General features: G+C 44.9%; 1 protein-coding gene across 1 annotated transcript in view; it reads right to left on the reverse strand.

The window, feature by feature from the left end:
- Nucleotides 1–15,773, reverse strand: part of DISP3 (dispatched RND transporter family member 3) — a 93,267-nt gene extending 77,494 nt beyond the window's left edge. Inside the window, exon 1 of the mRNA XM_001371695.4 lies at nt 15,110–15,773. The gene's annotated coding sequence lies outside the window, so the exon portion shown is untranslated. The remainder of the gene's footprint in view (nt 1–15,109) is intronic.
- Between the last annotated feature and the right edge of the window lie 507 nt (nt 15,774–16,280).

Consider the following 16,280-nt stretch of genomic DNA (forward strand, 5'->3'; position numbering starts at 1 on the left):
GCAGAGCTAGAAGGCTATGAGGACATGGAATATCAGAGTTAGGAGTGGCATTAGAACATAGAATATTAGGGCTAGAAGAGATTTTGGAACATGGAATGGCAGAGCTATAAGATGACTTTGGAATACAGAATATCAGAGTTAGGAGTGGCATTAGAACATAGAATATTAGAGCTAGAAGATTCTTTGGAACATGGAATGGCAGAGCTATAAGATGACTTTGGAATATGGAATGTTAGCACTGGAGAGACCTCTGGACTCTTGGAGTCCATCCTCCCTCTTTTTATAGAAAAGTTAAATGGCTCAAATAAAGGAAGTGATTTTGGCTCTGTTCACACTGGAAGTTAGCAGCAGATCTGGGCCAGAACCCAGATCTCAGGTTCAGCCCATTATCCTAGGCTGCCAGGGACAGGGGAGAGGGTGTCAAGGCCATAGGCCAGGCAAGCAACCAATGGGGAGGAGTTGGAGCTTCTCACAAAGCTAGGCTGTTACAGCTGGTGCTGAGACTGCTGGCAAAAACTGCAGCCAAGAGCACAGAGTAATTAGCACCCCTGCTTCTTAACACCTGTACGCCCCCCTCTCCTCTGTGCCCAGCATACAGCTCCCCACATCTGCTCAGTAGACACTGCATCCAGACATTGCCCTTTTCAGGCAGAATGCTGAGAGCTCCCTTGAATGCCTGTCTGCCCTCTTCTCCTTTTTCCAGTGCCTCCCCGACATACTTCTGTTCCCCCAAAGCAGGAAGCCCATGTGGACATGGCATGCTTCCAGTCCCCTGGCAGAGCGTGCCCCAGATTTCAGAGCCGAGAGATTGAGAAGTGGCACTGGGCAGGGGAGGGGGCACTCAGGGAGAGTCAAGACAATAGGATTTTTTCATCCTGTTACTCTGTCTCTAGTAACTCTAGCCTTGCTCCAACACCAGTTCACAGTGTAACAATTTTAAGTTATTAAAAAAGTACCTCCATCCTGACCCCCCACGTAGGGCTCACTGGACCAGGACCCTCTGATTCACTCAGCCCAGAGGGCTGCAGGGGAATGGAAGAGGGAGGGAATGACTCTGCTGGTGATTCACCAATACCTACATAATATGCTAGCTAACCATATGTTATTCTTTTAGATTACAGTGTATGATTGCAAATCTCCAGGACATTGTTCTCTCTTGAAGGCCTGAAGCACACACTACTCTCAGTGACTTCTCTCACTCTTCAACCTCCCCTTCTTCCATCTTCCAAACCCCAACTCAAATGTGCCTTCATCCAGGAAGCCTTTCCTAATTCCTTTTTTTTTTTAAACCCTTACCTTCTATCCTAGTCTCAAGTCTAATCCAGTTAGGACATTTCAAGAGCTATATGAGCATCAGGTTTATTTTTGTTTTTGTTTTTTTTTTAAATCCTTATCTTCTGTCTTAGAATCAATACTGGGTATTGATTCCAACACAGAAGAGCAGTAAGAACTAGGCAATTGGGTTAAGTGACTTGCCCAGGGTCACACAGCTAGGAAGTATTTGAGATCAAATTTGAACCCAAGTTCTTCCAACCCCATGCCTGGTCCTTTGTACACTATACTACCTAGCTGCCCCTCTTTTCTAATTCCTATCCAGCCCTAGCAGTAATGGCCTCCCCCCAGGAACCTGCCATGGCCCTTTGCACTTTTCAAAAATCCTGTTCATATAATATATGTAGTGGTGGCAGTTGTGGCAATGTCCTAACCTTCTACTGGATTGTCTTTACAATCCTGGAGCCAGGAACCAAATGTTAAATTTTCAAGTTAAGCAATTATACCTCCTTAGATGACAAATGTTATCAAACAGAGCTTGCTTTATTGTTTTGACAATTACCTAGAATTAAGAAAGTGGTGGAGAAGTGTTAACAATGTCGATTAAACTTAAAAGTGTGCCCTCCATACCCCCCCCATCCCCACCCCCCAGAGCAGGTTGTTAAATGTGTGTAGCAGCTTATCACTGATTGAGTATAAGCCTCAAGAGGATAGGGACTTACCTAACCATTACACCTCCCCCAGTGCCGGGCTCTATACACAAGTATTTGTGGTTCTATTGCTGCCTTTTTTTCCCCCCTTGTCCTCAAGTACTTACCTGACTCCCCAGTCTTGAACGACTGACATTCATCAGCCAATTTATACTTCCTGACTGTGATTCTAGGGGGCTGCAAAGGACTGAGCTCAGTACTCCAGCCCTGATTTCACCCCCACCCATCCAGCTTTTCTATCAATTCTTCTCCCTTCTTCTCAAAGCTGGAAGAACTAGTACATGTAAGAAGAAAGGAGGATATTCACTCCAGACTCAGTAAAGGAGTTATCTACATATGAACCTTTTCTGACCCTCTTAGTTTCTCTCTCTCTCTCTCTCTCTCTCTCTCTCTCTCTCTCTCTCTCTCTCTCTCTCTCTGTCTCTTCCCCCCTCTCTCCTCCCTCCCTCTCTTCTTATCTCCCTCCCTCTCTCCATCTCTGTCTATCTCCCTCTCTCTCTCCTTCTCTCCTTCTTTTCTTCACTCTCTTTTCTTTGTCTCTCCTGTTTGTAGCTGTATGTATTCCCCCACTAGAATATAAACTCCTTGAGGACAGGGACTTTTTTTCCAACTGACCTCTGTCTCCGTTTCCCAGTACTTAACTACCATCTGACAAATGCTTCTGTCGGTGGACCAAATATGTCCCAGCATTTCCCAGGATGACAAATCACTGTTAAACATCAGTTGTACCAGCTGCCTAAAAAAAGGAGGGTGGGAAGAGTATTCTCCCCACCTCCCCAAACAGAGAGACATCTGCAGTTTGATTTCGCTCCAGCTCAGCCTAACATTTGAAGAAAGAAACCAAATCTAAGATATCATTGGAGTGAAGCCCCAAGAAAGAAGCCTTTAATCTTCTAAGAATTCCTTTCATTTGTTAGTTTCTCACATGATTCTGATCAAGAGAAAAACAAGTCCCAGCTGTGTCTATACCATAACAAATCATTGTGGGTGAAAAAGACAAAACATCTGTAGGAAAAGCCTTAACCAGAGTCAATCAGCCAGATGTTTGCCTTAGAGGACACTAGACACCCGGATGTTTACAGGCAGTCAGGTAACCCACAAAATTCTTTGATCAATTTCAATCCAGATGTCCTCCTACAAGACAGACCCAGTCTGCTTTTATTCATATCCTCATTATTCCAGTTCTTAAGGTCTAGCATCTCCGTATGGAAAGTTCCTTCTAGGATAATCAACTTAGTCTTCCCAGAACTCAGCATCCTTATCTATGACCTCCAAGCATTTGCGGTCCCCCAAGCCAGAAATGCTCTCTCGGCACAGCCCTTCCTTCAGAATCCCTAGAATTCCTTCCAGAGTCTGCATTCATTTGTTATCTTTGGTAAGACTTTCTCCTTCCTCCTTTTAAAATCCTTCTGCAGTCTTATTCATTTGCATATTCTAGCCCTCAAGCAGCAGGTAAGCTCATTGAGGACAAAGGCTATTTTTCTCTTTGTCTTAGTACTCTCCCAGCCCAGAGCTGGGCTTTGAACAAAGTTGGTGATTCATAAATGCGTGTCAGATTCTATCAAAGACAAGTTCAGTCACCAAACTAGAACAAAATAGGAAACTGGGAAGCAGGAGTTGGTCAGAGCAGAAGAGGGAGGTGAGATTCAGGCACCTGCCAGTAAACCTGGTCAGCTACCTATTACCTGGCATGATTTTGGATCTTCTCTGGGTCTCAGTTTCTCTACGCTAGAGGATGAAAGATTTCCAGCATCCGAGGCTCCTTTTAGTTCTAATGTTGTATGACTTATTCTATGATCCAGGTACCAGGAATGAGGCATAAACATGCTCTTATCATGCAGTGCAGTCATCTGTGCTGCTGTCTGGGACTGTATCATCTCTTAATTATGAATCTCCTTGAGAGCCCAGAATTGTGCCTTTTAGCTTATAGCAGGCACATGAAAGGGCAGTTAGGTTGCACAGTGGATAAAATGCTGGACCTGGAGTAAAAAAGACTTACCTTAATGATTTCAAATCTGGCCTCAGACACTTACCAGCTTTGTGGCAAGTCACTTAATTCTGCTTGCCTCAGTTTCCTTATTTGTAAAATGAGTTGGAGAAGGACATAGCAAACTACTCCAGTATCTTTGCCAAGAAAATCCCAAATGGGGTCAATGAAGAATTAAATACAACTAAAAAATGACTGAAGAAGACTCTAGGTCCAGCATGTTTTTCCCTGTAACATATCACTGGTTGGACTGTACACCTGGTCTACACCAACAAAGCAACTGTATCCAGAATGATCCAAGATGGTAAATCCAAAAATTGTCCAGTTCCAAACATAAGCTTAAAGTGAGATCTCTTTAAAAGAAAAAAATAAGACTGGTAAACAATGAAAAATAGGTATACACTTGAAGCAATATGGCATAGTGGGTTTGGCAGATGTATTCCACTGCTATCTCTGATATTTACCACTTCAATTGTGTGACCCTGGTCAAGTAATTTCACCTCTAGGCACCTAGAGAAATTCTCTATGACTTAGTTAGTAAGTCAAGATGGATTTCTATCAGTGTAGATGGAGGGAATTCTCCTTGTGACAAAATCACAAATCCCAGCTATTCGTGTAATGTTTCCAATTAAAGTAAAAGAGTTGCACTCAATGGTCTCCATGGTCTCCTCCATATCCTAAGACTGTATGTCCTGGATTCTAAGACATAGGTTTTGTGGAGGAAATGCATCTCATATTCAGACCAATTTGGGTTTTGCAAACTTCTTAAGTATCTCCCAATCCTTTGATGAAGGAGGGAGGCCAAGCACACACCCAGTGGCTCTGGGAAACTCCATTTTCTAGAAGTGGCCAAGACCTGAGACCATATTCACTCTCCCTGGAGGAGAGAAAATAAAAACATTTTCTTTCCTTAATGGGAACCACTTGCAGTTTGCCCATAATTTCCCCTCTATTAACGAGGTTTGGCAAAGTGCATAAACTCCCTGTGCCAGCTTGAGTCTGATGCCTTAAGGCAGATGGTTGGGAGTAGATATGCCTTCCCCACAATATCCCCTCTACCCCCCTCAACTCCTCCCCTCAGAAAAACTATTAGGAGAACAAAGTTTCTGGGTTTTCTCTAGGTGGCTGTCTATGGGCAGATCTCCTCTTGTCACTTGTATGGGCCCAGTTTAACCACTCCCAGCAACCCCAGCCCATATTCCCTGTTCCTCTCCGTATTTCTTCCCCCATCCCTACCTCCAACAATTTTGATATTGTTGCTCCAGCATGTCCCATAATTATTTAATAACCTAATTTGGGGTTTTCTTGACAGAGATGCTGGAGTGGTTTGCCATTTCCTTTTCCAGCTCATTTTACATGAGACTGAGGCCAACAAGGTTAAGTGACTTTCCCAGGGTCTCAGAGCTAATAAGTATCTGAGACCATATGTGAACTCAGAAAGATGAGTCTTTCTTGCTCTGGGTCTGACACTATCCACTGTGCCATTCAGCTGCCACAAGAATTTTGCCCCTTTTCTATTTCCAAGATGCAGGTTAGCTCAGGGATCACAGAATTTAATTGGAAAGGGACTTAAAAATCATTTAGTTTAACCTTTCATCTTACAGATGAGGGAACTGAGGCTCATTGAGGGCAAATGACTTGAACAAAGTCAACTAGGTAGTAAATAATAGTTGGGCTTTGTGCCTCAAGGTCTGTTCCCCACCATATTACCCCTTCTGTTTCCTCTGGAGTCTTAGGAATCCCATCTTTTATCTTAGTATCAGTTCTAAGACAGAATAGGGGCAAGGGCCAGGCAATCAAGGTTAAGTGCCTTTTTCAAAGTTACACAGTTAGGAAATGTCTGAAGCCAAATTTGAACCCAGGTCCTCCCAACTCCAAGCCTGATGCTCTTATCCACTAAGCCATCTAACTGCCCTCTTTGGAACCCTAATAAAGGTAGCAACAGTCCCTATCTAAAGTAAAGGCCTTTACTCTCCACACAATTAAAACGAGATCTAAACAATTGGAAAAACATTGATTGCTCATGGGTAGGACAAGCTAACATAATAAAAATGACAATCCTGTCCAAATTAATTTACTTAATTAGTGCCATACCCATTGAACTACCAAAAAACTTTTTTACTGAATTAGAAAAAACCATAACAAAGTTCATTTGGAAGAACAAAAGATCAAGGATATCCAGGGAAATCATGAAAAAAAAAATGCAAAGGAAGGAGGACTTGCAGTTCCAGATCTCAAACTATATTATAAAGCAGTGGTCATCAAAACAATTTGGTACTGGCTAAGAGACAGAAAGGAGGATCAGTGGAATAGACTAGGGGTAAATGACCTCAGCAAGGCAGTCTATGATAAGCCCAAAGATCCCAGTTTTGGGGACCAAAACCCACTTTTTGATAAAAACTGTTGGGAAAATTGGAAGACAGTATGGGAGAGATTAGGTTTGGATCAACATCTCACACCCTACACCAAGATAAACTCAGAATGGGTGAATGACCTGAATATAAAGAAGGAAACTATAAGCAAATTAGGCAAACACAGAATAGTACATTTGTCAGATCTATGGGAAAGGAAAGACTTTAAAACCAAGCAAGAGCTAGAAAAAAATCACAAAATGTAAAATCAATAATTTTGATTACATCAAATTAAAAAGGTTTTGTACAAACAAAACTAATGCATCCAAAATTAGAAGGGAAGCAACAAATTGGGAAACAATCTTCATTACAAAAATCTCTGACAAAGGTCTAATTAGTCAAATTTATAAAGAGCTAAACCAAGTGTACAAAAAAATCAAGCCATTCACCAATTGATAAATGGGCAAGGGACATGAATAGGCAATTTTCAGTTAAAGAAATCAAAACTATTAATAAGCACATGAAAAAGTGTTCTAAATCTCTTATAATCAGAGAAATGCAAATCAAAACAACTCTGAGGTATCACCTCACACCTTGCCAATTGGCTAACATGACAGCAAAGGAAAGTAATGAATGCTGGAGGGGATGTGGCAAAGTCAGGACATTAATGCATTGCTGGTGGAGCTGTGAACTGATCCAACCATTCTGGAGAGCAATTTGGAACTATGCCCAAAGGGCGATAAAAGACTGTCTGCCCTTTGATCCAGCCATAGCACTGCTGGGTTTGTGCCCCAAAGAGATAATAAGGGAAAATACTTATACATGAATATTTATAGCTGCGGTCTTTGTGGTGGCAAAAAAATTGGAAAATGATGAGATGCCCTTCAATCAGGGAATGGCTGAACACATTGTGGTATATGTTGGTGATGGAATACTATTGTGCTCAAAGGAATAATAAAGTGGAGGAATTCCATGTGAACTGGAACAACCTCCAGGAAGTGATACAGAGTGAGAGGAGGAGAACCAGGAGAACATTGTACAGGGAGACTGATACACTGTGGTACAATTGATTGTAATGGACTTCTCCATTAGTGGCAATGTTGTGATCCTGAACAACTTGGAAGGATCTATGAGAATGAACACTATCCACACCCAGAGGAAGAACTGTGGGAGCAGAAATGCAGAAGAAAAACATTTCCTTGATCACATGAATCTAAGGGATATGATTGGGGATGTAGACTCTGAATGAACATCTTAGTGCAAACAACAACATGGAAATAGGTTCTGATCAAGGATACAATTAATACCCAATGAAATTGTGTGTCAGCTGCGGAAAGGGTGGGTGAAGGGGAGAGAGGAAAATAAAGTGACTATTGTAACAAAATAAATTAATAAATTAATTTAATTAAATAAAAAATAAAGGCCTTTATTCCAAGCTCCCAAACTTGCTTTGCCTCTCTTCTCCATTAGGCTTGACATGGATCCCACTGGCCTTCCAAGCAGAGTTCAACAATACCTACCTAGCTGAAATCTGTTCTGTTTACTCCAGTACGAATATGCTCATCTCTTGCTTTCATTTCCAATAACACTCTCTCTGTACCATTCAAATGACCCTTATTACACACTGTCATGATCCTGAGTTTGTGTATGGCAAAGGCCTGAGTTCAAATTCTATATCTGACACTCATTAGTTGTGTGATCATGAACACGTCACTTCTCTCATCCTCAGTTTTCTCATCTGTAAAATGGGGGTGATAATAGTTGTGAGATTCAAATAAGAGAGCATATGGGAAGTGAGTATAATAGAAAGCTTTGGATTTGGAGTCAGGGACCTCAAGTTCAAATCTAAGCCCTGCTACTTTCTACCTAATGACCTTAGCCCAGTTGCTTAAGCTCTCTCAGCCTCAGTTTCTTCACTTCAGAACTGAACTGAATAACTGTTAAGATTTCTTCTAGTTCTAGATTCCCCAGGGGTTCTTCATCTGGGGTATATAAACTTAAGAAAAATTTGATAGTTGTATTTCAATGCAATTGGCTTCTTTTGCAATCGTTTGTGTTTTATATAATGCATTTTAAAACCTTTATTTTTTGTCTTAGTATTTTCTAAGTCACAAGATCAGTAAGGGATAGGCAATGGGAGTTAAGTGACTTTCCCAGGGTCATACAGCTAGGAAGTATCTGAGGCCATATTTGAACTGAGGTTTCCCATCTCCAGGCCTGGTGCTCTATCCACTGTATTATTTAGCTGCCCCTTATTTAATAAATTTTAAAACTTTTTTTTTTTGAGAAGAGGTCTATGGACTTTCCTAGACTTCCAGGGGGGACCATGATTCAAAAAAGGTTAAGAACTCCTGTTCTTAGTCGATGACCCAACATAAAATGCTTTTCAAACCATAAATCCCCATATATTGTCAGCTTTTATTATCACCACTTCTTTCTCTCTACCTTGTATCATCCAGTAAAATACAAGTTTCCTAGGGTCAGGGATTGGCTTTTTGTTTTCTGTCTTCGTATTCCAAAGCCCTAGCATAGTGTTTAGGACATAGTGAGCACTCAGTAAAGACTTCTTGGATAGAACCAATGACTTATTTTTGTACATGTTATCCTTTCCAACCCACCCTGGCTCCTTCATCCTCCCCAAGACTGATGTTCCTTACCTATAAAATGGGTTAGATTTTGTTGTTGTTTAGTCATTTCAGTTGTGCCCAACTCTTTGTGACCCCATTTGGGGTTTTCTTGTAATGGAGTGGTTTGTTATTTCCTTCTCTAAGTCATTTTACATATGAGGAAACTGAGGCTGACAGAGTTAAGTTACTTGCCCATGGCCACACAGCTGGTAAAGGTGTCTGATGCTGGATTTGAATTCAGGAAGATGAGTCTTGGCACTCTGCCCCCTGGGCCACCTAGCTGCCTTGGGTTGGACTAGATGACCTCAATTTGCTTCTGTGATTCCCTCCCCATTCCCTAGAATAGTGATGGCAAACCTTTTAGAGGGGCAGGTAACATAAGAAATGTCCACAGGCGAGGGAGAGGGGAACAGCCCAGCCTTGTATCCCTCTGGCTTTCTAGTAATGACCTCTGGCAAATTCTGTGCTGGGGCAACAGCACATGTGCCCACAGAGAGGGCTCTGAGTGCCTCACCCAGCATGCGTGCCATAGGTTCACCACCCAAGTTAGAATGTAAGCTTTATAAAAGTAGAGATGCTACCATTTGGATCTTTATCCTCAAGTATATATTACTTTACATGCATTCACTATTGGATAAGTGTTGAATAGAATGATACTGTGTCCAGAACTTATTTTTCCTAGGGAGTATGGAGAATTCAAGGCACAAAGTAATTGAATATTTAGACCAAGCTCTACTGTACTGCAGATCCTCAGTTATCTACCTAGCTGAAGAGCTGGGGGGTGGGGGGGAGCAGACACTCTGGTCACGCCAGGTAAAAGGGTTCATGTTCCCTGGAAGGCCTGAGAGGCTGAGCCTAGTCTGACGTGGATGATTCTTAGGAAACCCACCTGATAAATCAAACATATCCACACCAGGGAACTCCATAAATATTCATTAAATGACTGAATGAGGGAATACCTGCCTGGCCCTTCACACAGCTTGGGTATCTGGCCTCCTCCCTGTGGTAGAGGAACACTGGAAAGAGGAAGCCCTCAGTTCACATTGCGCTCTCCTCATTCTGTATGAATAGCAGAGTGATTATTTGCATGGCTGCTTTAAACAGATTTAAAAAGCAGCCTCCACCCTCCCCGCTCAGTCCTGAAGCACATTCCCTCTGGAAAACAAAGAGTCAGTGCAGGGACCTTGCCCTGCTTCTCTCCCAGGAAACGGTGGCTACTGTGGGTGGGAAACACTGACCCTGCTTCCTTCCAGGGTAACAGCAGTGCTCAAGAGGCATATTTCTGACTGACTCAGCCCATGCTAGGAAGTAGGCTCTGAGAGCTTGCAGCTTAGCATGGGAGGTGGGGGAGGGACATTGCCCTCCTTCCCCTAGGAAGGGACTGATCTTCTGGCCTCTGCCAGGCAGCTGGTGCACGAGCCCTCGCTGACTCCCCGTGAAATGGGACTTGGGGAAAACATGAATATTTGGGAGTTGTTGCATGTTTCTATTTTGAGCGGATGCTGTTCTCTTTATTTCTTTTTCCTGACAAACCCTCCCTGTGCTTCAGCGCCTCAGAAGCCAGACCAAGAGGCTATTTTGACAGACTTTTGACACCTCCCCTGGCAAGCAACACACTCAGATAATGGGGGGGGGGGATGGTGAAGAAATTTCAAATGACAAGCCCTTCTCCATGATCACTTGAGAGCCAGGTCTGCAGGACATCTGGACATCCTCAGCCTTACAGAAAACGCTTTAGATGTAGCCCTTAAAGTGTTAAAACAATGCCATATAGTTCTGCTATTACAGCATCCCTGTTTGCAGTTAGGGTCTAAAACAGAAGGCCAGAAGAATTTCAGCTCTCTGAAAATGAATTCCTATATTCCCTGGTATAGGAATGTGAGTCAGTCTTGAATATCAGTCTGGACAACCAATAGCCTCTGACCTCTGAGAAGAAAAGAGAGCTTCACAGCATCATAGATTCAAAGAATCCATGGTGATTTACTCAGCTCTAATAAGAATAGTTAATATGTATATAGTGCTTGAAGGTTTGAAAAGCACTTGACAGGTATTATCTCATTTGATTCTCCCTACAACCTGAGAGATAAATGTAATTATTATCTCCATTTTAGAGATAAGGAAACTGAGACCAAAAGAGGTTAATTGACTTGGTAGGAGTCACACAGTGCCTTTGGTTCTCCAAGGCAGGATTTAAATTCAAGATTGCTTGATGCCAAGTTTAGCACCCTTTCCCTTGTCCCACATAAAGTAGACATTCTTAAATTTTTTTTAATGTCATAGACCTCTTTGAAAATCTGTTGAAGCCTCTATATCCCTTATCAGAATGTTTTTTAATACATAAAATAAAATATAGGGTATTATAAGGAAGTCAATTGTATTGAAACAAAGATGTAATTTTTCTCATTCAAGTTTACAGACTCCCCTGAAACATATTCACAGACTCCTTGAGCTGTTAAGCCTTGCTCCGGAGTGTTTTTTTCAGGGAGGAGGGTTGTAGAAGGGAAAGAGGGCAGTGGCCTTTGAGAGTCAGGACCTAGGACTTCATCTCTCTAGGTTCCCATCCTTTAGATCGGAGCTCTGCAGAGTGTTTTGTTGTTCCACTGCTATCTGGGAAGCTTCCTTTGGGCATAAATGCTCTGCCAGTTAACTGCCTGTGAGACCTGGTTATGCAGCTTCATTTCTGTAAAATTAGAAGGCTGGACTTCATGGCCTCCACGGTCCCCTTCTCAACTCTAAATCAAATCACTGTGAGATACATTGGGGAGAGAGAGGGATGTGTGGAATGTGGGTAGTTACAACCTGTCTACCTACTAAAGGTTTAGGTATTTCACAAGGCTCCTTAACTGCTTGTTAAATTGAATTATTCATTCAGAAGCATGCACTTTTGAAAGGGGACATCAATTGCTTAGTCTCCTCTGAAAGTCAGAACATTCTCTCCCCCCAACCAAACACAATCTAACCCTCTCTCTGGTATTACACATAAGCCAACTGGGACTTAAACTGAGAAAAAAACCAAGTCAATGCCCTAGGAACCAGGCTTGAACTTAAGTCATAGCAATATGGATGTAGATCTGAAAAGGACCTTAGAAGCTACATAGTCCACTTCACCCATTTTACAAAGGTGGAAACTGAGGCTCATATAGATTAAATGATTATTTGGCTCAAAGTCTAATTATCCCCTATAACATGCTGCTTCCCCATCTGTCCAGTGAGACACCAGGGGAGACATTGTCTGGGCTATTGTACAGTAAAAAGGAGCTTGAATCTGTCCTTGATGGATTGACTCCAGGAGTTAAAACACTCTGGTTCTAACCCCTAATCATCCATAGATATTATCAGGGTGACCTTGGGCAAGCTACTTCCTTTTTTTGGGTCTCCATTTCTTTATCAGTAAATAACAGAGGGTTAGTCTACATGATCTAAGGTCCCCTTCCAGCTCTAAATCAATGCTCCCAAAGATATAACTTTCCTAGTTTCCTATTTCTCCACATATAATGGGGAATAATCTTTGACTTGCCTTATCCCAAGGGAGTATCAATAATGGTAAAATACCCAAGGTCTTTATAGATTCACTGGGGTAGAACCCAATTTTCCACCCCTATATTAGAAACCATCAGCAAAATCTCTAAAATCAGAATATCACTAAAAGAGCTCTGAGAAATCAGTAAGTCCAGTCTCTTCCTTTTACAGACAAGAAAACTGAGGTGCAGAGAGGGAAGTGTCCCTCAGCATTAGTATGAGAGCCCAGATTACTTCCCAGGGTTCCTAAATTCTAGTAAAGTAGCGTTAATAGATTCCACACTGAGTTAGATTTCTGGTTTGGGAAGGTAAGTGGAGGCAAGATGGGGATGAAGGCAAGGGACAAGATGGGGTAAGGGATGCAAAGTAGTTGATACCATGTTTTAAAAAGCCCAAACACAAAAGCTTCCCTGGGAAGAGTGTCATTCACTGAAATTCTAGGCACCCCCCCCCCAAGTGCCATTCTGTACAATGAGAGTGAAAATTCAGTCTTTGCTTTCATTCAAAGCTGACTCCTAGTAGGCAGGGAGTATGAGCTGTGAGCTCTGTACCACCTCATATCAGTGCTTCTTAGAGAGAATTGGAGCTGCTAGTGGAAGGTTTGGGGGGGTGGGAAAAGTATGTGTCACTTAAATGAAAAGAAATTCCCCCTATGATCTGCAGCTTGGGAACAGAGACCCTGTTGCAAGAAAGTCCTGGATTAAGGATAGCGCTGCTTCACATGTCAAAGATAGGCGGTAAGAGAGAGAAGGAGGACATTGAGAGACAGAGAGAGGCAGGCAGAAGAGTAAGATAGAAAGACCTAGAGAAAAGAAAAAAAGATTGGAAGGAGAAATGCAGAAAAGTGGAGGGGATTATTAAGGGAGAGACAGAGATATTAAGGCAAAAGAAAGGGGAGATTGAAGGGATGTGGATTTCAACACAAAGGGTTGATGGGAAGCAGAAGGTTTTAAGGAGTGATGTTGAGGGGAAACACTTATTCAGTCACACTACTAAGTGAGGTGGCTTTTGTTCTCTGAGAAAGAGAAAGTGGGAGCCACAGCATCTCTAAAGTCAAGGGAGACTAAAGGCTCCCTGATGTCTGGGATGGAGCTCTGTTGCCCAAGTGGCCTCAATGCCTGAATGTTGGGTCAGAGGGTTTTCCATCAGGGAATGAATGATCTCCCCACCATCTCCTCAGCTAAGTGAGCCAGTCTCTTACACGAAGCAAGGTACAATACAACCAGCACACAAGAGTGTGTGTCCAAAGGGATCAGAATAGTGGAGGGGAGGCCCCGAGTATCCTTGTACTCCAGGCACTAGTATGTGCATGTGAGAATGAATGGGCGAATTCTTCAGGGAGGAATCCTTTGATCAATCACCTACCTTCCCGGTGCTCACTAGGGGAAGGCTACCGCACTAGCTGTGTGCTCCTCAAGTATGTCTAGCTAGGGACAGGGGGTCAGAAAAAGCGGTGTTGCGTCTATACTCATCCTATCATTCCTCAGAGCAGGGATAAACCCAATTACCTTCAGTCACTGCCTCCCAGGCCGCCTCTAATTGCCGGCTGGACCTGTCCGAGGTGCTGAAACCAACAAGAGAACAAATGCTTTCTCTCAAGGGGCATTGAGCCAGGAGAGCAGATGCCTTCAAAGCCCAACCTGCCATTAGCCGGAAGAGGCGAGCTTCCTTTCCTCGGGGGAGTTTGGAAAAAGTTCTTTGAGCTGCAGTGTTGGCACTAATCTGACAACACTGCGCTCTCCCCCCTCCCCTTCCGTCCCATACCACCCTGGACTTTAGCCTTTTTTCCCCTCTTTGCTCCTTTCGCATCCCACCCCGCGGGCCCAGGATCCACTGATGGAGAATCCGTTTCTCCTTCTGACCCAAAGAAAACTGAGGGAGTAGGGAGGATGGTTTGCTGGGGCAGCAGCTCACTCAGCCCCTTCTACGCATCCTTCCGCACTGGTTTCCCTGTTTGAGTCCTCCACCTTCTTTTTCCAGCTCATCTCATCTCGGCCCCTCCATAAGCAGCCACGGAGATGAGAGTATTTTAGCCGATGAGCTCTGAGCTCTAAGGTCCCTTCTAGCTCCGACATTCTGTAAGCCCTTTACTGGACAGAACCCTTCGGTTAGTTGTCTTCCTCAAATCCGCCCCCCCCCGTCCCCCCCTTCCGTGGACCCTTTAAATTCGCGGGAGTGTGTGTGTGTTGGGAGTGGGGGTGGGGGCAAGAAGAGCTGTAAATCTTATTAACCCTTTCTATTTTTCCATCACAATACCCCCTGCTGCCCCAGTCCTCTAAGAGCTGCTCGGTCCGCTCAACTTTTACCCAACCGCGCGGTAAGATGGAGGAGGGGGCGGGAAGGGAGAGATCCAAAAGAGACTGCTTGTTACAGACACAGCTTCTAAAGAATGAAGTCTGCTCGTCCTTCGGAAGCCTTGGCCTCGAGGAGTTTGCTAGGTGCCGCGGAGTGGGAGTAGAGGGGTCCGCATGGTCATTCGGCCTCTTTAGCGCCTGGGACCCTGACCAGGGACACCCCCCTACCCAAGTCCAGTCGAATGGCAAAGAGAGCATGGACCCGAGGCAGGCAGCGCCGAGTCCATCGTTGGATGTGCCTATCCTTGCCCTCTCGCCCTCTCCCGCCACCCTCCCCAGCCACACTCACCTCTGGCTGGACCGACGGGCGCCCGGGCGCGCCTGGCCCCGCGGGCCACAGCCTCCAGAGGCGCGCCGTGCCCAGGGCGCACCCGGAGGCTGGCACGCTGCGGCCACTCGGACCTTCTCCCCTCCCCCAGAACCCGCGGGCGGTCACGGAGCCCACGGACTTCCTCTGAGCTCGGAGCTGGCCCGGGGCTCCCAGCTCGGGTTGGGACCCGGGCTCCTGGGGAGCACTGTCCGGCCCTCGAGGCTGACCTGGGCTCTGGCCAGGGGCTGCGCTGCTTAGCGAAGCCGGCCGGCGCGGCTAGGCAGCCAGAGAGGGAGGGAGGTAAGAAAGCGAGTGAGCGAGCGAGCAGCAGCAGCCCCACTGGAGGAGCCGCCGCCGCCGCCTTTTATCCGCCGCCCGCCTTTGTTTGGGTCCCGGCTTCTACCATCCGCCGTGGGGAAGTCGAAGTGGGGAGGCAGACTCCCCAGACTCGTAGTGTCCCCGGCGGGCCCCTCTCGGCCACTCTTCCCCCGCTGACTCCTCGGCCAGCCTGGGGCCTCGGCTGTGCCGCTGCGCTGAGGAATTCTGAGCCCAGAAGCCCCGCGTTGCTAAGCCTGTTCCTTCCCCTGCAGGAGCCCGAGCGGTGGTACAGCCGGCCTCTATATATTCGGCAGGCGGAGGCTACAAGGGGGAGGATGTTTTGGGGAGGCTGCTGGTGAGTTTGGGGTGCTGAGCAGCGACCCCTGGGGGTCCATCTCTGCCTTTGCAAAGGGCAGAAGACCTTGGTCCCCTCCACCAGCATTTTCTTCTTTTCTAACTTGCCTCCAAGAATCTTCTAATTTAGAGTCTGAAAAAGACTTATAAAGGTTGTGTATCCCATCCTATTGGTTTATAGAGGAAGAAACTGAGGCCCCAAAAGCTTAAGTGACTAACCTAGGATCAGGCAGGTAGTAAACTTAAGAGGCAAGATTTGGATCCAGATATTGGAACTCCAACTCCAGTGTTCCTACTACAGATACTCATACCACCTTCTCTTTTCAGTGTCCCTGAAGCCCCAAGCTGCTTGTCCTCTTGGCTCTTGGCAGATCACCAGCCTCCTGGGTACCTCTGAGGGCATTCCCTGGCCTTTATTGCCAAACCCAGGTTCTTGGCACCCACCTGCAGCCTGCCCTCATTTGGTGGCATTCCTGTC

This window comes from Monodelphis domestica, chromosome 4 (genome assembly GCF_027887165.1).
Source record: "Monodelphis domestica isolate mMonDom1 chromosome 4, mMonDom1.pri, whole genome shotgun sequence".
In the NCBI taxonomy this organism is placed as follows: Eukaryota; Metazoa; Chordata; class Mammalia; order Didelphimorphia; family Didelphidae; genus Monodelphis; species Monodelphis domestica.